Source organism: Varroa jacobsoni, unplaced genomic scaffold, assembly GCF_002532875.2.
Source record: "Varroa jacobsoni isolate VJ856 unplaced genomic scaffold, vjacob_1.0 contig01794, whole genome shotgun sequence".
NCBI lineage: Eukaryota > Metazoa > Arthropoda > Arachnida > Mesostigmata > Varroidae > Varroa > Varroa jacobsoni.
The window spans coordinates 38,666-62,125 of NW_019214695.1; the positions used below are offsets into that span (position 1 = coordinate 38,666).

Sequence of the window (23,460 nt, forward strand, 5' to 3'; positions counted from 1 at the left end):
ATCAGGTCATACCATAACAATAAGCGGTCTCGTCTTAAACGCTGTAGCAGTAATCCCGCCTTCGTTCCACTTTGCTACATTTGGCGAGCATTACTTCAAAATCTGCATTAGCAGAACTTGTTAAGTTGTCTAGGAGAGAAACCCTTATTAATGTATATATATATATGTGTGTGTGTGTGTGTGTGCAGGTCGTGGCCATTGCCTCCACGTGAGATAGCTCACGCTAATCCGTCGTTTGATTCAGCCGGGTTGCCGGCACGGTACAATGTAACACCAATGTTTCGCAGCAGTGACGATCTCTACCACTATCGGAAGACCGAGCGTTTTGTATAAATTAGAAACACAACGTTCATTTTGATTCGCTGGATTGCTGATGAACGGTGAGACTCAAAAAACCCGGGGCTGGAAAGAGAAAACATTGAACGGACGAGACTACCCGTTGATGATGTATGCCGTTGTCGGTTGTTTTCCGCATCGCAAATCAGAGCATCGACTCTAATCGTAGCGGCTATGGTCGAGCCTGAACGCAAGCGTCAGCGCGAAGCTGTCAGTTTTGATGGGATCGGCGCTACGGCGTCGGGGCCCACCCGCGAAGTCCCCCATCTAACAAAGCAGAGCAAGCCTTTGGTCCTCTTCATTGTCCCTTACACCGCTAATTCTTGTGCGGTCACCATAGTTGTTCCTGGTACCGAAATATAGCGGAAAAGCGGGACTAAGAGAAAAGGCACACACACACACACACACACAACATGAGCTTACCGACTCAGGCTTATCAGACAACGGGACGTCAGCATGTGTGCTGGTATGTCATACACACTAAATATCATGTACATATGGCGGTAAAGTTTTAAATCTAATTGTCATAAACAGAACTTACTGATCGAAAGCGGAGGCTAGATTGCACGACCGCCAATTTGCGCGAGGGTATATGCGCATGATTGAGTCTACGTGTGTCACGATGACCCTAAAATAGTTGCAATTCCTTAGATTCTCTCAAGCGAACGACTGGGTAGGACCGATACAAAACTGTATAAAGAAAAACGGGCACAAGTTATCAACAACTAGAATTGTCCATAATTGGCAAGGACCGCACAGCTATATTGCAGCTGTTATAGTGAACCTTCTTTAGATAGTTCCTTTTGAAGGGTCCTGTCGACGTAAAGTCTGCTTTTGGGACTGCGAGAGTGATTAAGAGATACAGTAGAGTAATATGATTAAAGATGACTATTGTTGGGCACAAGAATTAGTTACTAGCGTTGCGTTGAATTTGGATCCATTTTCCTAGAGGGGATCTTTTGAAGTACGCGCCTGTTGGTCTAGAACGCATGCACAGGATAGAATGTAGCTTTCGATTTTTCTTGTCAACCAGATTTTCTACTAAATATTCGATGCGATATGTACGGGCTTGCGTCATCGTGTAGGTCAGCGGTAATTCTGATCAATATGATCCCAAAGTTCTATTATCTACTGACACTGCCATACGGTGTACCCTGCATTCGCATAGCAGATACGATGGGACCATTTTTTTCCTACTCCTGTCAACTGTTTTTTTTCTGTTGGCTAGAGTGCACTTGTGGGAAAACTATAAGGACCAAAACTACCCTTTGTGCAGCTACATGTATTACGGTGGACGAACCCGGCGAGTGGGTGAATTAGGACACGGTACGCAATCTGGCTTAAGAAGAGCCTAGCTATTAGCGTCGTCGTTCTTGGCCACTTAGTAGCAGTGAGCGCCTCGTAGACTGTAGGGAGCCTTTTAGGCTGACGGGGGAGAAGTTTTTCTGTTCACCGGAGCTTGGGCCATCAGTTTGCCAATGCCTGCTTTCTAAGCGAACAGTTTCATTTTATCTTGTGACAGGTCTGGCCTCAAGGCCAATGGACCCGACAAGTGAGGGACCCTGATTCTACAGTCATCCAGGCGGCAAACGAGCGTCTGATGAGCAAGAAGAGTCTGGAGAAATGGTGGCGGAGGTTGCTTGAAAGGTACCCAAGAACGCGAGACAAGCAGGCGGGTGTGCATAGGAAATTTGCGACTGCTGTAAGCGAAATGAAAAACATTCGTCGGTAAAATCTAGAAGTAAAAAAAAAAAGGGAAAAAACATCGGAATTGACAACGTGATCCATTTTCCAAAGATTCATTACACGGCGCAACCGGTGATCAGAACAGCCATTGTTTGTTTATCTGCAATGCCTTAGCATACAGTTTCTTTCGGTGTAATTCTTTATACTACATATGTTTGCAATCTTTTTTTGGTGACACCAAGGTTTTGGAATCACCTATTCTCCGGTATAACGTCAAGCATTTGCCACACGAAATGATATAGCTGATATGAATCTTGTTGCATCTGTATCTTTTCTGACAGATCTATGAAACGGCACACAAAGAGCTATGAACCAAAATTTTTCTACTGCTAAATTCCGGTATTAAATGTTCCACATGTTGAATTGTTGTTGACTAGTTTTTGCCGATGTTAAAATCTGAATCAACGATGCAACAACAATGCAATCAGTCAGATGTATATTAGCTATCCAGACCACGTCATCCCACTTGTGCAGTTCTACGAACTCCGATGATTTTTCATTCATATTTTTACCTTTCCAGTGCCCTCTCTTTAAAGAAACATTATTTTGCGAGCACTATATTATTGGACTGTTTTTGAAACAGACAAAAAAAAAACTACACATGAGACCTGCATACAACATCTGAGAACACCGCGATGATGGCCGAACAAACCAGTAGCGACATTCCTTCTATACGTATAATAATAATAAGGCATCTGGGTTTTTATCCGCATTGAGCATTCGTGCTGTGGAGGCCCTTATGGCCAGCTAAGTTGCTGTTTTGGAGAAAAGACATGATTTCTTTGTCAAGAAGAGGCAATCCGTCGACAACAATCAGTCATGACCTCACACGATCGTGGCCGAGAAAATGCTTACGTTGTAACGGGCTGAGGTTGGCGTCTTCATTGAGTTGTGACATAGCTACGTAACAATTCGTCTCTGCTATTCAAATGATCTAGAATTAATGGCCACGCATTTACGTGGAAATCATAACGTATTTTCAAAGGATATACCGAGTGCGATCCTTCAAATCATATGTTGAAAAAAAAAACTATTTTGTGAGACCGGGATGGAAAACACTTATGTATATAACGACTGTATTTACATAGGTCATAACAAGCCAAAGTGATACGGCTATTAAACGCCGTTTAAAAAGGCCAAAATCGGTTTAGTCAATAGACGACTAGGAAAGATCGGTGCTTCAAAGCGACCAGCTCGTTCTTTCATCAATTAAAAATATCTGGTAATAGCTCGATCCTTATGCTCGTTAGAATTACTACCATTTCTTCTTTAGTCATCGTAATTGTTCGTCATATCAAACATTTATCAACATATCAAACACTACGGAGTGTCCAACTGGTCCTTAGTAGGACCAGACGAAACCTGCCATGCCGCGCTCGGCCAGCCTAGACGACGTACACAAAATCTAAAGGCCAAGAACGTTATATAGCCATTGAAACTCCACAGAGCCCTAGCGACTCCAACCCGAAAGCTGATTATGTCTGAGAAATAAAAAGGAAATGATTGCGGATCTGTAAGGGAGGTCTGAGTCAGAGCGAGCCTAGCAACATATACGCAAGACACACGCATCGGGAGCGGCTGCTTGTGATGAACATCATGCGGCAAACTGCTCAAGCGCAGAGACGAATTCGGCGAAGATCGGTGACGTCTGTCGGATGATCAGCTCTGGGCCAAGGACCGATCGAAGCTAGCCTGATACTCAACAGCAAATATATATGATATAATGCAGTGTTGTTTCTCTCCCTTCATCGAGCGTTTCGTCTTGGTGCCTATAGGCTAAATAGAGTCCAGTTACTGTTACGGTATAGGAGTTCCACGCCAATTAGTACGCTCAGCTCTGAAGCGGCCGACGATTTTGGTCTACCTCTGCACTGATTTATTGGCTTGAGCCCAGTCAGTTGCTTCACGAGCCGCTGAACTCGACCGAGGCGGGGCCAATTTTTGATCGAATTGACCTTAAAGGGGGTCAAATCAGACGCATCTATCGAGAAAGCCCATGTTTTTATTGTATCAGACAGCCCTCAGTATGGACACTATGTGTCCTGAATTTGACAATTTCGAACTCGAACTGCAGTATGATAGTTTGCTTGCAGATGATGCTCTAATATTATTTAATGTTACAGTTACGGAAAAAGTTAGAATGGAATGCAACAAATCAATAACAATCTTAAGTTAGGGTGCAACGTTACAATGCCGTCAATTCGACGAACGAATGAATACCACTGATGTATCAAAGGCAAACGCCAATACCTACCCAAATATATTTTATGCCATCTAACACAAAACATTCGAAGTCGTGTTCTTGATTTTCAATAGAAACCCATGAGGGAACGGCTTAGGTGTCCCGAGCGCTTAAAATTCAGAATTTCACGGACTGCTTATTCTATTCGTCAGGACTCGCCGCTGTGGGGCAACGCGCGGACGATCAGTAAATCGCCACTCAATCTACACATTGTTGTTACCTTATTTTGAAGCCGTATTTTTTTTATTCTAACCACGTGAGATAGTGGTTAAGCACGGCTGAAGTTCAGAACGGCGAGGGCTGGCGCGGGGAACAGCGGCAAGCCAATAGAAAATGGCGTCTTCTGCCAAAGTGGGCGCAGCAACCGCAAAATGGTTTTACTTTTTAGTGTTGCGCCTGTTATCAGTGGCGTCGGGGTGACCCCGTGTCGTCTGCTTTGTTTGATTGCTCTTTTGGTCTGACTTCATAGTTCCTCTCCTTACGCTCGTTCTACACGATCCCGTCTGTCTCTGATCTTTGAGCCATATTTTCAAAAGATTGAACCGCTCAGATACGATCGGTGTGCGAATTTGTGGTCCGTCTTCGTCTTCTGTACACTGCGCCGATTTGTTGGAATGCATCGGCCACGGCTGCAGCTCTGATGACAACAGCAAGTGGTAAGTCCATATATCTGGCATCTGTTAACGGCTTGGAGGTTGGTCATAGGATCTCACATATGAAACAAAAAAAATCTTCGACCAGAACGCCCTCTAACTGCGTCGCTCATCGTTAATAACGATAATACTTAACAACGACTCGACGCAAAACTAAACGCGACTAAGCAATGATTGTACCTGATTTTTTTGTAAGTTTTGTCCGCCTTGACCACGCTGGTCCAAACTGGACTATAGATCCATAAACCTGCAACTAATTCAGGCCTTCAGCCTTGAATCGAGCACAGTCTCACAGAATTGCGCATGTGCTTGTCATTGTTCTAAAAAATTCACAGTACCATCATCTAGCAGAGTTTCTATACTCGAATATATTTGACAAGGATGTTTTGCATTGTTTCATGTACAAAGAAAGGTCGAAGGAGAACCAAATCAGAATCATACGGCTAACGTTGACACACGGGGATGAGTTGTCTCGACTATATTTAGCAAACCAGGTCTGGTTCGTTGCTCCCTCGTCGCGTACCTCGTCCTGCTTGAAAAGCGATCGTGGTCGCTTCTCGACAGTGCCGCCACAAGCTCCACAAAAAGTCAGACTTGCTCTCTCTCTCCCGGACCGAACGTGCATTTAGTCATCACCGTCAATACGGCCGCTGGGACGACCCAGCACCTGAGTTAATATGTCCCAACTTCTTTTCCCTTTTTTTTTTCTCTATGTTTGACAGATCGCGGTGATTGGTTCGACACCGGAAGGCCAACAGGGTAAGTCAGCTTTAGTGGTAGCGGTAGCAGTCTTCCTCGTACTACCCCAACCTGGCAGCAGCAGCAGCAGCCGCCGCGTCCAGACCAGACGATACCGGAACGTCACCTAATCTCCCCTACGTTTCGCGTCACTCCTAATAATCCTAATTCTGCCAGGGATTATCCCTTCACGGCGCTCTGCTGAAAAGACTAAGGCCTCCTTATGTGCGCCCCTTATGCTAATTATCGGTTCTTGCCTTGGTACATTTGTATGGGTATATCAACTGACGTTTTAGATATACGTTTTCGGTACTTTTCTATAGAATACTCTGTGTAAGTAGCTTTTAATGTTTGTCGCGACCTCATCTCACCGAAGCCATGACGACTGAGAAAGATGGGTATAATGACGAAAATAAAAACAATATGTAAAGATAAAGCTAAAAAGTCTCTACCACTTTATTAGTGACAAAATCTGCATAGATAGAGGGGCCACGAGGCAGCCTCTTGGTAGTAAATCCGGTAAGCTATTAATATCATTTGTATTATATTATCATAATACGACAACGGATCATATTGAACCAGCTAAATGGAGAATGAACCGGTGTTGAGATCACTGCCGACTGATTAAACCGCTGATGACAACTTCAATGGCTGTATAGCGCTTCGAGGTGCTTCTTGGACAGGTGAAAGAGAAGGAAGGAAGGATATCTAGACAATCGCAATAAGCTTAGACGATGAAGTAGTACATCAGATCTTGTAAATGTCCCTTACGTAAGATAGCCGCGGAAATTCTCGTAGGAATATGGCGGTGGAGATTTTCATTTTCAACGCAGAGTCTGAACTATGTTTTAGGAAAACTACATGCAGATTTTTAAAACACAGTGGCAGATGTTTAACAAAGTGCACAGATATTTTCGGAGAACACACACTAATGCGTGACGCTTTATGGCGTTGGCGGTTTACAATATTAAAATATATTATTTATTGTTATACTGGTCGCCATCGCTATCAGCTATACACAAGTAAAGATCGTGTGGGTCATATATACGTATCCGCACTGCTGAGTGCGACGTGACACTTTCGAACAATGGCTCATCATTGACACTCGACAAGAGAATTTTCCGGCTCTTACTCAAGCCCACCCGAACCCAATACTGCGTCTCCCTGACATATACCAGGCTCGGTACAAAATATGGGTCACGTGACGCAAGAAGACGTGCGCGTACTTTCACACATCACCGAACTGCCGAAGTTTGCATGAGGAACGTTAGATGAAAACCGGATAGGATACGAACTAGTCTTTGTGCTTAAACAAAGATTATGCTTAAACAGAAACACATGATAGTAAGAGACAATAAGGGCATTTTATTTCGCCCGGTTAGATAGACTCTAGGCCCAGTATTCAAAATTTCGTATCGAAGCGCTATAAGGTAACAGCATAATGAATGAAACATCTATGTTCGACCATGCACGGAGGTAAATGTGAAGTCTAAAACAGGTATTATCCTGCTCGCTTTTCGAACACACAACAAGAGATAGGATCTTCTTTGGAAGCGTTCGACGAGAAGCTTCTTCAAATATTTTTAAAAGTTAGAAGATGTGATTGATGGCATACCATCTGATATGAGAGAAGCGGGGCATAGATAGGCATAGCAACTCGATGAAACACTCGAAAGCTTAGAGACCAAAATCGGGCCGCTCAATATGCTGTTCGGGTCGCAAGCGAACTTGTAACCCATACAGTGTACATGACTGATAACGCTAAACTTTCGAGAGGAAGGCTAAGACGTATCAACTTCACAAGAAGCAATTTTATTTCTAAAGAAATTTATAAACGCGAAAAACCGCTTTCCTGGACAGACTTCCTCTAGGGTTGTCTAGCATTGCCGTAAGTCGGCGTATGTATGTGGACTTGAAAATAAATGTGAGCTTTGGATACTAAATTACTTTTTGAAAAGTCGCTCCTTTTAGTTGCAAAAGGTAAGGAAGGTTAAAAGAAAACGTATCTTCGTATCGAGTACTTGCGTCACCCGATTAAATCCGATAAACACTCAGTTGAAACATTACACAGTTTACACCTTAAACATAGGCTTCAATCAGCTGTGATTGTTTACCTGAACAGTGGCTATAGGGTGCAATATAGGGGTGCAGCATAGTTTCCATTTACACCGCCAGGGGCGCTGTGTGCCATACAGCAGGCGCCGATATACGTAACGTCTATTTAACGATGATTTGTCTTATTATATGGGCTCGTTCCTTTTACGTAAAAAGGCACATCTGCCATACACCGATTAATAAGTAGTACAACTTAACGATGTAGTATGTTCCGTACTGCTATCACGTATATTTCGTTGGACGCATATGAATCAGCTATATAGAGAACAAGAGACTTCGGTTTGTTTCTAACAGGTTTAACAATGGTACTGAAACGCTTTCAGCACGTTCATAGCTGGACGATAAATATCTGCTAGTAGTTGCTTTCTGTTAGGTCTAATTAGATCTACTTTTATCGCGATATAACGAAAAGTACATTTTCTAATGACGAGAAACGTCGCGTACGATCATAATATCGAAAGTATTCATTGTAGACCCCGCATCCTCGTGTGATATGAACGGGGGTTGGTTGTTCGCGAGACTTTGTTCGAGTGGCCTTCTGTCCTGCTGTATTCGCTTTCGAGTTAGTGATTTTTGCGTTTTGCTAATGCCAGGAACCTTGTCTCCAAAGCTGTGCAGGTTGTTGCCATGTAAACACTTACCTCTGTTTGAGGTGGAGAGGGGAGGTCAACACTGGTTGAGAACACGACAACAACCACAGCCGAAACTTCTCGATGCGTGGACTAGCCATCGCGAACTCACCGGCCATTGAGACTACAACAGAACTCGATCACCACTCGACTCGATCGGCGGGGTGTTCACGACATAGTCAAAACCCTTGTGTGGACGACTCGCGGTTCCGAGAGCGTTGTCTTGGGTAAGCCAAGCAATACCTGATCTGTGCGAGTGTGACTGACTTGCCCTATAAGGCGCGCTCGCCGGCTATTTAACAACGAGGAAATAGAAAAGAAATAGTTCACATTGAGGGGGCTGTTAACCCCTTCGCACTCGAATTTGAATAGCGATCAGGCTAGAGGGGGGGGGCATTGCAGTTAAGAAGCGGCTGTCAGTTTCGGGATACAACATAGTGGGCCGGTACGTATTAGAGGGAAAACCAAAACCTCGCTTGGGGCATATCTGTGAGAAAAGCCCAGAAAGGCACACCATACGATGGATTTTTAAACAAATTATCGTAGATATGCTGAAGCAGAAATCATCTGTACTACGATTGTATGCATTTACAATAGCCACATTGGCAAATCTGTCCCAATGTGCCTTTTCTGCTGAAGCATTCACTATAGTACCCTGATTGGATGCTTTACCTTGAGGTTTTGCTTGCAGCGTAAGTCGACAGTTTTTTCTCTTAGATAACCCAGTGTATTTCAAATTTTATAGGCTCAAACCTGACAATTTATATCCGCCAAAACCGGAAAGGACGTTAACGAGGTCGGGTGAAGCGAATTTAATTGAGACAAGCTATAGTGATATCGAAAATTTATCTAGGTCCTACTTACCGCACTTATTTAAGACAGTAATGCAACACAAGCTCGTGTAGCGGCTGTAACATATAATATATCATTTAACAAACTAATAACGTCTTTTATTTTACCGTATACAATTTAGTGAAATAGTGAGACCTATTTGTAAAACACAGAGTAATAAAATAAATACACTTTTTAGGGCACTCGAATAATTATACCGATAGGAACCTCTCTACCTATAGCGTTTGCGTCGTATTCTCACGGTGCTTTAGCCGAAGGCCTTTTTTTGTTACATTAGTCGGCACTTAAAGCAGCTTTGATATTTGCTTTAGTAACTATTGGATGCTTGTTTTTCAAGAAAAGAAAAGAAACCCATGAAAGGCTTTTTTCATCGTGTGTTCCTTTTTTAGAAAAAGAGAACGAACCATATGGTGATCAAACAAATTTGCCTTCACTGTGAATTTCGATCAGAAACTGTAGTATATACCACAATAGTATGTATGTACCATGGTATGGCTGAGAGTCATTTAGTAACAGTACAGATGATCTGATTTCCAATATGTATGGCGCTGAAATTTCCGGTGTGTTTATCAGCTGGCTTGGAGATAAAAATGACTCTTGACTTCGCGTCCCCCACGAAAGCAGATCTTACCGAGATACATACCTTATACGAACCGAGATCGCTAATACAATGCAACAGTGCATGGACCAAATCTCTGATGATCTATCACGATTGCTTTCTGTATGCGTATATATATGTATATTGTGATAAGTGAAACTAACTGGGAACGACAGGTGGTCCTTTTCAACGGTGAAGGGTGCTTCGATTCCCTGAGTTGTCTATGGATGGAGGCTCTTATCTTGAAGGGAAGACACTGAATGTGGTATTGGACCATTGCGCCTCCCTGATCTCACTGCACGCATTGTGTAATCATTAGAGAGTTACAGGTATTTATCTGACCAACAGCATTGACCTGTAGCAAATGCAACGAAACAAAAATGTCATATAATAGACTGCAATGTGATGTCGGCCGATCTAGATGAACAGATGGAGGCCTAGGCCTACTCTCGTTAATAAGCTTAAGACAAAGTGATTTTGGCGAGCCTGCAACTTCAACTAGTGTGCCTTCAAGTCGCACTCGGTAAATGTACAGTGAGGCAAGTATGGTATGCACGATGCAAGAACGGCTACCGGGAGCTAAAAAGGGCCTACTTGTGAAATCAATCAATTTAGCATGAGAATTAAAATCTATATTCTTTCACCTCATTGATTGGATAGACAGAAGGTATTATATCCATCTATAAATGGATGTCAAAACTCGAGTTCCGTATTAAAGGAAATTGAACGCTGCTGTCGTTGACGTATTAGCTATTATGGATTACTTTTTTAAGTAAATTTATTTTACCTATTACCCGGAAGAGCTACAATATTTACAACTTGGAAGTTGAATCATTAGCCTTAAAAAAATATGCCACCATTAGAAGTCCCACTGTACTTACGCAGCCTGCCTGTACGCGTTTACGATTATTCTACTTTGGTTGGACAACGGTCTGTCGCCGGCTAAGAAAAATCCCTTAACATCTACGTACTGTAAATAACTATATCAATTCAAGTTGACCCCTTCAAAATAACCTCTATGCGGAAGAATATATGCGGAAGAATGCCATTGCAGTTCCCAATCCTCAAAACACTTTTAGAATTGAGTCGTCGGGATAGCCTCCAGCTTAGTCAGTGATTTCTTCATTATCTTCTCCACAGTATCGAAACGCTTCCTCCTCAAGCCTATCTTAGTTTTGAAAACGTACGGTGAGTACGGGGTTAGGGCAACATGTATACTGGGTTTTTGAGGAGTGAATTATAGGACGGTGCACTGCCGGCATAGAAGTCTCAGGATTTGTTATGTCCTAGTTACCTTTTCAGTTTCCTTAGCTTTTCATGCCGAGGAGCTGGGCGGCCTAAACTCAATATGGACGACCCCCTGACGGACGAGCAAAACCGTGAGGCGTACCAGGTTCCCGTGCATGATCACTGTCAAAGGTTTTCCGTCTTCGACGTGCGTATTTGAAGCTTTTTTCAATGCATTTTCCTTTTGCATCATATTGCTCTAAAATCCCTCAGCAACGTACAACGCTATTCCAACTACAAGGGATTATCCACTGGGACCAAATAAATTTTTCATTTTGAAATAAAATTGTATCTTAATGCATATATTATACAAATATGAAGTAAGAACTATAAAGTTATTGATGGCTTTTGTCTTACCTTGTATAGAATGGCCGGTATCGGCTTCGTGTTCTTGACCTCTGTTTGGCTGCAGCGGTGAAGCCAGACGTTACCGCGGCGAGTTAACTGGCAGCGGCAACAGCAGAAAAATGCTTTGTACTCGGATCTGGTATAAATTTTTTTCGCTTCCTGTAGTTTTCTGGCCTGGTGGGACACAAATAAGGTTACTGAATTTTATCTATTTCCAGAACACATTCGCAGAGCAACCTACCATAATAATAGTAAATATGGAATACTTGGAAAAATAGATCCAGGCTTTCGAAGGCTCGAGACCTTTAGCTATAACCTATACAGGTTAATAACTTAGTTTCAAGCAAGTTTTTTCGGCTTCATTTTAATTACTGTAGTATTAGCTACGATAGACTAGATCTCTTTACTAGGGCACGGGGTCAATACCCAGAACATGTGAGTTCGGAGCTTGCAGGCAAACGAAAGTGTTTAAATTTTAGTCCGTCTAATCTGGTGATAATCCCAAGTCAATCCTTGATCCTCTTAAGGCGCAGAACCTGTTGAGAACCTCACTTATCCCACTTGTCCTGAGCCATGTCTGTTCATGTCTCAACGCCGGCCGGCCAACCGGAATTATGTGATGACCTAAAAAAGGCGCAAATCGGAAGAACATTTTTAATCGAAGCTGTTCCACTAGCAAATGTTTTAGAAGCAAGTACCCTTTAATCTATTAACCCATGAGCCAATATTCAGTTTGCCACCTATCTTTTTTATTTGTAACATAGCCGAAGACGTAAATATGGGATGATTTGCAAACGGTGTTCTTAGTCTACCGTTTTCGTTGGATATATGAGAAATATCAACGGAGGTCCTACAGATTTTTTTTCGTTTATTCGTTTATTAGGTGGCTCAGCGTGCTGCGGACCCAGCTACTACTGCAAATTTAATTATCAGCATTTCCATGTCCAAAAAGGCCAAATCGGCCTGTATCAAAAGTTCAGTGCTCAGAACAGTAGTAATGTTTGAACTTACATTTTTATCTTTATGATATTGGCACAGCAGCTATAGAATAACTGATAACGACTATGCAGAAATTTCATCTAAAATAGCAGATACACTTGTAGAAATAGTACATTATTGTATATATAAGTGTTCTAACTTGTACATTAACGGGTTAGTGTAGCCCAAGGCACAAGCAATCACTTTCAGCTGTGGGCTGGCTATAAGGAATCTTTGGTTGTGCGATCGCAAACTAAGCGTATTTGACAACTCCTCCATGTAAATGTATTCCTGAGTTTGTCGCCGTTTTTTTCTTTGGCACAACGATCCTCCGTCGTTGAATCCATCACCGGATCGACTCTACGGTCCTCTTTTCTTCAGGCCTTTATTCCTCGTATGGAGGCCGCCACGAAATAATAGTAGGCGTTCTCAGGAATTTCGACCCTATCGGTGGCAGTACACTGACCCCTTCTCTTGGCCCTGGTTCGTTCGTATCGAGCGAGCTTTTTCGGTGGCCTTTCCTCCTCCTGTGCTACCGTCGCCTCCATCGGCAGCAGCGACATCCCGACCAACCAACAAACATCGTCTGCCCTCAAGAAGCCTGGCACACTGGAAGCTTCCATCCCTGCATGTGCCTTCTGCGTCGTGTCAATCCAACTTGTGTCAATATTTGCCGTTAGCTCACGCCGCTAGCGCCTCCTTTAGCAGAGCTCCTGATTCTCACTGAAGTTGGTACCAGCCAAGCTCCCAGTGAAATAGCTCTGCAGCGCCTATTGACAGTAGTTTGACCAAGGTCTTGAACGTGGCGCGCAGTAGGCGTTCCCGTGTCCCCGTTATAGTGCAGCGGGTGAAGTGTTTGCCTGTTTAATGTGGTGGTAGGCGTAGACATGCTATTTCGTTGCCTGCTGGCAACCGTGTAGAGCAATGTCTAACGGCTAAAATACCGGACGTGACACAAACAACGTTGCTTAGTGAACTTTTACTTTTCGTAAAAATAGGTGGTCAGTGGGTAACGACAATAGTGTAGGCGGTAAAAACAAGAGCTAAAGAGCAATTTGTGTCTAGCTCATTTCTGCTCGTATTAGTAACCGCAAACAACTATGAGACAACCTAGGCTCAGCTAGGTTCTCCATTTTAGTGAATTCGTTCCATTAAGCTTGCAGACCGTTAGGCACATAGGAACCCACACTGATACGGTAAGCATCATATATATCGTTGACGTAGAAGGAAGGCCTCTATCCTCGATATCCAAACGAAGTACTGCCAAGTTTTCCTGCCCACCAAAATCCTTCTTTCGTTCGAGTGCCACTGCAAAGATAGCTTTTCCCCATTCACTCTCGGGTGCTCGTTCAGACTTCGCTTCTTATCGGCCAGGAACATTCCCGATGCTCTTCATTCGACTAATTCCGATTACCAACGACAACAACAAGCGTCGGCGCTCGACCGCATAAAAGGGAGTGGTGAACGTGGTCTCTTTACCAATACAACATGAGGAATTGCCGGTACCTGGGAGAAGCCGGTGGCTCTCGATGCTCTCATGGTCGGATTTCACAGTATGGCCGCAACACCAGGACTGATGTTGATATTAACGAGGTAACGGAGTCGGCTTTTAATATATGGAGATATAGGGGAAGCTACTTTGAACTAACGGTTAGGTGAGGATTATTCAGGCTGACAGCATCAAAAGCAGCAGATGACTGGGGAGTGATGATGAGGCAGTACTAAACAAGAGATCAATACGCAACATAGGAAAATTCTCCAGTGTCTTGACTTTTTTTTTTTTAAGTTTTTTGCAATTTTTCGCTTATTTCAGGGGACAAGCTTGCCTATAATTGGAAGCTCTTAAAAGCAAGCCGATTTTAATGTAACGAACGCGTAAAACAACTTAATCGGAACCAACTACCGACGCAGTTCGCCCTTTAGCAGCCTCTCTGGGAATTTGCCTCCATCTTTTTGATTTATTAAGGCAGATGATTTTGCTAGCAAAGAGCACTCGAGGCTTGCTCGTGCGTGGTATTCTGTTATGAATGAGTAATCTAAAATGGTAGCCTGCTCCCTCGTCGGCCATTTCCATGTCGGTAGAGGCTTGCTATAAAATAACTACGGTGAGCTCCCCTAAATGGTGATGCCGCTATCAACGTACCCGTATAGAGAAGAATGATCTCCTACAGAGGATTTTTTTTGCAGCTTGATTATGTTTAAATTTAATTATTTTTTTTATGCAACGATAATATCCAATGGTATGGTATAATTTTTCAACGTAATAATGCCTTGAAATGTTTTATCATCAACTTCCTTTCCTGGTAAATTAAACATTTTCCTTGGTAATTTCTCAGAAAGTTCATACTTACCTACACTATCCCTGTATAAACACTGCATATGGCTGTGACCTCTGTTTACCTGTTTACCTCAAGTGGTAAACAAAAATCAATGGAAATTGCAAGTGCGCAAATCATCCGTCTCTGAACGTCAATTTGGTCGCAGGAAGACCGACTTCTATGGACTAAGCGGTTGGTTGACTTCTGCATCGTCCAATCCACTATTTTTCTGCCGTTGTAGCCGCTTCTCCCGCGACGCGGTTGCTTCGGGGGTGCCTTCACCACCCATGCTGGTGTCACAGCATCCTATTACCACAATGAAGTGGCTTGATACAACCACGAATTGACTGACGGATCATGTTGTAATCACGGGAAGTTTCGACATCGAGCTTGTTTCAGATCATCCTCGTGCTACCGTTCGTCGGCCTAATCATTGGCTTTTTGAAGCGCCAGCTCCGATACGCCGAACTGCAGCAGCAGCAGCAATAGCATCTGAACCAAGTCCGAGTAGGTTTACTTGACGAGACGGAGCATTTGCCGATGCTCCCTAGCCCGTAGCGGCAGCTCCGCTGAACGTGTCCCGACGACCACCGTCAGGATTACCAAGCAATTCGCGCATCAGAGAGGTCTGTTGTGCATGCGGTGGCTCAACGCTGCGGTTCCAAGAGCTGACGACAAGGATTCACCGCCGTTAATGTCGATGACAACAGGGGCACCAGTGTAACGACAAAAACAGACAGTTCCGACCATTGCCGTTTACTGCCACTGCAATGGCGGCAGCGGTGTCTGAAACATCGCTGCTACAAGATCTGAGCAAACGGAGTGAAAAATGACGACGCTAGCGGTCGGCACGATAGCTGGACGAACAGACAAACCAGAGCTGTTTAGGGGCGGCGGCGGCGGCGGTGGTGGTGGCGGCGGCGGCGTCGTCAGCAGAGACGTTCGTCGCTTCGGCAATCTCTAGAATGTATTGTGGTAACAATAGAAGGCTTCCCCAGCCCGAGACAGTTATAGACGCGTTCAGTGGCCCGTCTCTAGGTGGACGACGCATGGCGGATCGAAAGATGGAGGCGGAATTGCATCAAAAAACAGCTAGCGAGTAGCGCGAATTGAGGCGACGTTGAATATCGCGAACGAGTACCAACGCGTCGGTTGGAGCAATCGGCAACAGGAACAAATTTCGCAGATTTTTCGTTTCCCAGATTCAATGCTGGGTTGCTTTGGTTCTGACTGGCCCCTATCGCTGCCGCCGCTGGCAAATCGAAGGCACGCACGTCTCGTGGGTCGCGCCTCCGTGTTTCGTGCGCTCGTCAGTCGCGAAGCTATCGCTACCGTTTTATTTTACTAATATATTAGTGACACACCACCAGCGGCTAGCATACATCGACATTAGGTGCGTAATTCAGTCAGACGATTGACACCAGCGCGCTTGACTAGCTCGCATTTCGGTCGGCGTCGCAACTGCCGCACGCCTTTGGGGCGCGAAGGGATTCACTGGCCCGGGTAGAAAACTAGATTAGTTAGGAGTTTGTTTTACGATTCAGCGTTCTCACATAGTTACGCCACAAAATAGCGAAAAAAGCTATACAATAGACGTACGAGCATGGCCACATGCATGCAGTAAACAGTACAAACAACATGAAAACGTCATAGACGTGGGACAAAAACTTCGGGGATGATGAAATAAGTCGAGTTAAGGTTAGTACTCACAGCAAAACGGTTAGACGGGACGCCAAACCGATTCATCTAAATAGTTCTGGATAACGAGCGACTTCAGCGGTGATAGCGCAGTACAGCGTCTGGGACAGACGTCAAATCTTCGTTTTCGCTACCGGTCGCCGCCTGATTCATTACAGCTTCACAGTTGCCGCGGCTTTTCTACGGTAGCAATGCATCACCTTCTTTGGCAGAATTCGCAAGCGATCAGAGCAGACTTTGTAGTAACGAGAGCAGAGTACTATAGGCGCAGTTGTGGAAAAATTGCTATTGCGATCTACGGAGATTACGAGCATGGGCAGCACAACACGACCCCAGCGACGCGCTGACAACACCAGCCAGTGACCATCGTCAATGATGATGCCAACTGGATTCACAACCAAGGAAATCATCCTCATCTTTGGAAATATGTACGTAAATTTGATCATGGTATCCAGCGTTGTTTAATAAAAATTCCAACTGAAGCTCTATGACGAGGCTATAGACAGAAAAAGAGTAAATATGGAGCGTGCCAATGTGGCTACAACTTAGAGAACGACACTGACTTAATACATCGCCTAGTGGCATTTACATAACTCGGTCACACTTCTAGCCATCATTTAACATTGTACGTCTAACACAAAACTCAAAACCGTCGCGGATCGATCAATTACACAATCAAACAAACTAGGGTTACATTTAAAGAGCGCTGAACGACCAACGTATAGCACGGAACGTTTAGTCAGCCGAGGCAGGTACTGGCTTCCTAACTCGTTTCATAATAACTTCGTTAATTTGGCTCTTGTGCTAGCTACAGCTTTTGTTTTCTGCATGCGGAGACTTCCTGCCAAGTCGTCCAACATTCGAAGGAGTTACTTTTCGTCAACAATGGATATCTTCCGTTCGGCCTGGTGCAGAGCGATCTTCTACAAAGCGATCAGCCAAAACAATACATACATTGTTCAATCAACTTTTGTCATCTCCAGCGACTTCGAACGACGTGGGCACAACATGGGCTTGAACCTGGTTGACGGTTAAACGTGTGCATTCAAAACGAATCCGCTTTTTTCCACACACAGATCGGCTGGTGACATTTCTGATATAGGCAATTTGGCCAGAGTTAGACTGGCGTTGTTGTCAATGTAAAATCGACTTCTGTCATTTGGTACACGTTTATTGTATTGAAATGAGTCCTATACGAGTTGTTTCACCGTACAATCCACCGATTGCCACCAAAGAATGGGTTCGAGCTGAAATTATAATTTTTTTGTCTCTACCGTCAGCGGAACTTTGAACAGCGGGAATTTTACCGCTGTTCAAAACTGACCAAAATTTTCCCATAGGCGGCCGTCACGTTTCGATAAACTTGTAAAGCGCTACATTGCTATGAATCGATCGTACATTCACACAAAGAATCAAAGAACGAGACACAAAATCACCTTAAAATACGATTGATAATTTAACTGCAGGTTATCTAGAATATTGTAAAGGCATCTAGCTAAATTGACGTAATTCGACAGGGAGGGGCATATGATAATAGGGCTAATACTGTCTGGGATAACTGTCATTAGGATGTAATACTTAAGTGGCAGTTCGACCCATCTTGCAATTGAAAAGGGTCTCAAAGTATCGTCTATTAAATGTTCGCTTATTAGAATGATATTTGTTATCTACTTTGTATATATAAGATATAGCACAGTATGAATGTCGTTTAGATAACGCTAGCGTATGAAACCAGATAACGAAGCTTACTAGACTAAGGCAACGTCGTCTGAGACTCGATCTATCCGTAAGTTGGAAACTGACACGGTGAACGATGGCTGAGAGGTGCATTACCGATTGTGAACTAAAGAAGTTTGCTGAGGAAAGCAAGAAGATCCTGCTAGATACCGCGAAGAATATGCACCTTAGCGAGGATTCCACGAAAAAGCTGGAACAGTTCTTCCTGAGTACGTACGAAGATATTAAGAGAAGAGGAGGCTGTCCGCAAAAGGGCCAGTGCGAGGATATTCGGAAGAAGTTTCAGGAAGATTCTATCAAATACCTGAAAGGTATTGTGATTGATCAAGATAAAGATCTTATCGAAAACGTGATCAAGGCGGCTTTTCTGGAGATCAACAAGCTACAAGCGTAACAGTCATTAACGAGGCGACACCAAATGAGATAACAGTGAGTGCATAGAAATAAAAACCCTGAGTGCAGACATAAAATTTTTTGTGTTTTCGTTTGGGTGAAACCTTATTCTTGTGGGTAAAGTAGGTGTTGTGGTCAGCGATAAGTGTTGGGCCCTTTGACAATGCCATGGCCACTATTCGTGAGACGCCCTGTGCGTGGACCCTATCATGTCCATCGTAAATCATCTTACAGCGTTGCATTTTTCTGTTCATCACGGTGAAGTAAACTTGTTCCTTCGGTTTTCAAACAGATGAAAACGCAGGCGACAGGGTCTTCGCGCTGCATTCCCTCTCCGACAATATACAGGTTAGACACATTCATATCTGTCTAATGACGACGGTGGTTAGTTTCCTGGCCGCAGTACAAATGTTAGAGAGCGGAAACTATCAAACGACTGCATGCCCGCAGTGGCCCCAGCGGGATATAAGTCAGATGTCGACTCGAATTTGACCTCTGTCTGAAGCCGGCAAAGGTCGGCAAAAACAACCAAGTAAAAAGTGAATATTGACACGTCGGCCATTAGCTGTTGAGGGCCGACGGCAGCCGTAAGAAATACACCGATGAAGTTGCCGGTGTACGTACTACTCACCTCGTGTACCCTACGTAGTATAGCCAGAGTACAAACGCGGGAAGTGTTTCACTCTGGACTATACTCCACTATAAAATTTCTGTAAAAAATTGTCGGAGATTTCGGCGCAGCACAATACCGGAGCGCAAAAAATGCAAGAGCTGCTAGATCAAACTGCTAGTTCCTGGCAGGGAAGGCAGAAGAGGAAAAGCGATATAATCTATTAGCCGTTCGTGAAATCTCGTGTGTAACCTTGTTAGGTAGGCCCTAATAAAACCCCTAAGCCCTAAAAATCCTAAAAAAGATTACCCCAAAACCGCTTGCTTTGTTTCGGACAGATGCTAGAGAAACACGATTAATTTGGAAGTGGACAAAATATCAACTTCAACGAAAAAAAAGTTTCGCCATTTTACTAACACGCAAGTCCTAAAACGTTCAGTAGTACTAGATTAAGCACTTTCTAGCTAACGCCAGAAATATATTTAATTTTCGACTGTCAAATCAGACCAGCACAGCATTGCAGACCGACATGGTTTTCATCAAGCCCAGTAGAGGTAACGATGTGGAATCTGATCTAGACACAGGTATGTATCTTTACACATCGTATCAACAGCACTTCTAAATGTTACTTGACCACAGGACTGCCTGAGGACCTACGTCGTCATCAAAGGGGTTTCACTGATCGATGATTGAAGTGTTCTATGGACGGTCCACTTTGCTGGTTGGTTGTCGCCTTTGAATTGGGATTGCCAGCTCCGTCTCTGTCGAAACGATGATATGAGCCTGATTTAAATGTGCGAAGGACGGAGATGGATTCGGACTACTGATTTCAACATATCCCACGATCTTACGCGGACCGATTGCCTCTGAAGAAAGATCCAACAGGTTTACAATACCGATATTGAAGTGTGGATTAACTCGACTATATCAACAAAACACTGATGTTTGTTGCCGTCCTTGCCCACCCGGGCAAACCGTTATGTGAATGGAAGTGAATAGAAAGTGAGCTAGGTTAATTGTCTTAATTCATGTTAATGTGTTAAAAGGCGAAGAGAAGTTTGGTTTTGCTGCCGCTATTATACGCTGAAGTAGCTGAAGGATAGTTGAAGTAGATTTCGTAGCTACTTCAGGTATGTCGACGTATGAGAAAGAGTATGCCTTTTAGTATGAGTATGCTTCAGATCGCTCTGTTCATAGTTAACTTCTTAGTTTAACTGGATTACGAATAGCTAATAGCTAATATCATTGTAGTAGTTTGCATTTACGAGACGATGTTACCTAGATGGACCTAAAAACACCCCGCTTGCCTTATATATATGCATATATTTCTCAGGCTTAATCATTTTCGTTCTGTCCACTAACCAGTCTGAACCACATCGTACGCGTAACGAGTCGCTCGGTTGGAGCTCATTTTGAAAAATTCTCCTCAGTTTGTTCTTTGTCCCCTTTTAGCTGATCGTGTTTACAAACGATAGTATTTTAAACTCATTACATTGTAACTTGTGATCCTCTAATTATCTAAATATATTTAATCTATACGAGTGTATGTATTACTGCTAACTAGTTCGTTTGAAGTTTTCGCGATCCAGTAAACGTGTATTTACTTGTATGGTTTAGCCTTCAGTTGCCCAATTATCCGAATGGAGGTCTACGAGGTTATGAGTGTTGGATACAAACAACATTCTCGATTGCATTGCGCATGAATCACGGCTATAAGGGATCGACTTAAAAAGCAACTATGTTACGTAGACATTACTTTTTACTATAACATAAAGCCTCGCTTGTGGCATCATACCCTCGCTTGTTATTAAACATCATTTTTTGCACAGTATACGCTTAGACTGTCCTCAAAACCCATAACTAGAAAGAACATTTCGGTGGTAGGCAGTTGATTATTTTTTTGTCTAAACGGCAACAAACAACACAACGGCAAAACCGTAAATTGACTCCCGTATTACGCACATATATCTGATTCAAACCTTCTATGTAGAATGTACCTACAGCGAATCTTCGTCTCGGAATCCTTCAGAACCTAAATTGAATAGATGTCTGAAGCTACGATAGGTTCGACACACTTCTGTTGCTGATCTTGCTGCTACCATTACGATCTGAATTCCTTGACGCTTACACAGGATTCGAGAAGACTGTATTGCCACGGGCGAAGTATTTTATTGTTGTTATGGTTATATCGATCACTAAACGCGCAGGTCAGATCGCTACGCGAGGGCGTCTGTCTTTTGTCGAAATTCCACATTTTTTCGTTATTCGAATGCTCGTCGCTGGAGACGTCTGAATCGACCTGAAGCTGCGAAACAGCTCTGGCCGTCGGCCAGGCTAACTCAGCTTGTCCTAAATCGTCTAGGTGTATATGGATAACAATGAACAGTGTAGAGTCGTACAAGATACGCAGTTATTATTCTAATGAATAAATACAGTCGCATGCGTATATGCCCTTTTCAAAAGATGTGTCATCTCACTATTGTTTTTGACGGTCCTATTTGACTTATTTGTAAAGGTAGAAATAGCGTCAAGATTCAATAGAATCCCTGTGATAAGTTCAATTTTCGGTGTGCTTTCTCCTAAGTTTATCCTTCGTTCCCGTGAGGTTTGCGTTACATTGTGTGTAGGGTCAACCAATAAATACAATAAATGTTGAAAATAAAGTTCCTTTATCAATAAATTGCGAAAACCAACTTCCAGTTTCTGCATGGTAGTCCTACTAACCAACAGTGGTAAGGTATATTAGCCCTTCAATCTTTCACTGCCCGTTGTATTAGTATTCTCTGTGGCGTACTCTTTCATGGCGTAAATTCATCTTATGTACGAAAATCTACCACAATCATTTCCTCGTCCTCGAAGCAGGCCTCGACAGAAACCGGAGGGCTTATGTATTTTAACATGAAAGGAAGAAAATACACGTCTGTCTTTGTCTGTGGAACAGAGCTACGTTTGGCGGAACACCCTTATAAACCTGACTTCCATCTCATATGATCATATGTAAGTACTTGTGGACGCTCCCCTAGCACCACGATGTGGAAGGTTCGGTTCTCCATGCTCTTCGTAGCCTTGGTTCCCGTTCAGCGTTCTCTGGGCATCCCCTGGCTGTTCCTTAATATTGTGTTGGGGGGCGGGACTATACAGACTCCGCCCTACGTCTCGCAATTACCCCAGAACTGCCACTGCCATCACCACCACCACTTACCACGGGTCGGGTCCTTTCTCTCGGTTGTGTCAAGCAGGGAGCAAGTAAGGGGTTTTACAAAGCAGCTATTCCTGTACCGCCAACCCCCAGGCGTTGCAAACACGCTTTCGCCTTCTGAGGAGCCGTTCAACGTCTCCGACGAAGGCAGGCAGCGCCCTCAAACGATGCAAAACCCTTTATCCTAGCAATCTGACAGGATCGGTTGTTGTCGTTTACGCTGTTTTTTTTTTGTCGTGCGAGACGTCTCGTGCCAGTCTGATAATTTGACTTGTTTGGGCTTGATCCGTTAGCTGCTAGTCCTTCCGAGTCCTCGCACTTAAGCGATGTGCTATCACCTGACGGAACATAAAAAGTGGACATTGCAAGGACATCGATACTGCGCAGCTGAATGCTTGAGCGTCCGTTAGCCAGTATTTCTTATCCACTCATCCATCTCCATGCTGAATACACTGATTACTAAACGGTAATATGGCGTTGTTCCTGTTTGTGCAACATAAGTGATGACCACGTGCGAAATTCGGTTGGAATTTAGATTGTAGGTAGTATATTTTTTCAATACTATAAATATAAGTAAAAATTAGCTTTCAGCATCAAAGGTTATGTTTTTTTTTGTGAACCCTTTTGATACCCTCAATAATTAGACAACAGGTTGCTACCGCAAAAACTACAAACGCAGTACAGGTCGACTACCAATTCTATCAAAGGAAGAGGACCAGAGAGAATATTAACACCTTTTTATCTAACCAGACCCGAAATTGCTAGAATTCTAGTTAGTGTTTACTTGTCGTGTACATGTATTGGATAGGGAACAGAAGCTCCCGTCGGTGGGGCACACCGGGCGTTTGAGATTAGCAACTAAGAGGCATTTATTAATTCGTTCTCTGCGAGATTCGAGTGTGGATAGCTGGTTTAGTTAAGCCCTTTAGGTTGCCCTTCACGTCGGTTTGCTTCTAATAGCTACTTTTGTGTGGTAACGAATT

At 43.6% G+C, this 23,460-nt stretch overlaps 1 long non-coding RNA gene across 9 annotated transcripts in view; it reads right to left on the bottom strand.

The window, feature by feature from the left end:
* The window catches only part of LOC111272220 (uncharacterized), a 34,999-nt gene extending 17,018 nt beyond the window's left edge, over positions 1-17,981 (bottom strand). For 3 of the 9 annotated variants that reach the window (XR_015315648.1, XR_015315645.1, XR_015315643.1), the window contains exons 1-5: positions 17,493-17,981; positions 11,971-12,168; positions 11,554-11,718; positions 1,602-2,036; positions 878-1,026 (exon numbers count right to left, since the gene is read on the bottom strand). This is a non-coding gene — a long non-coding RNA (uncharacterized LOC111272220). Of the gene's footprint in view, positions 1-877; positions 1,027-1,601; positions 2,037-9,719; positions 10,265-11,203; positions 11,448-11,553; positions 11,719-11,970; positions 12,169-16,550 lie in introns of those variants that run through there. The other 6 variants (XR_015315644.1, XR_015315646.1, XR_015315649.1 and 3 more) reach the window with 6 other exon arrangements.
* Between the last annotated feature and the right edge of the window lie 5,479 nt (positions 17,982-23,460).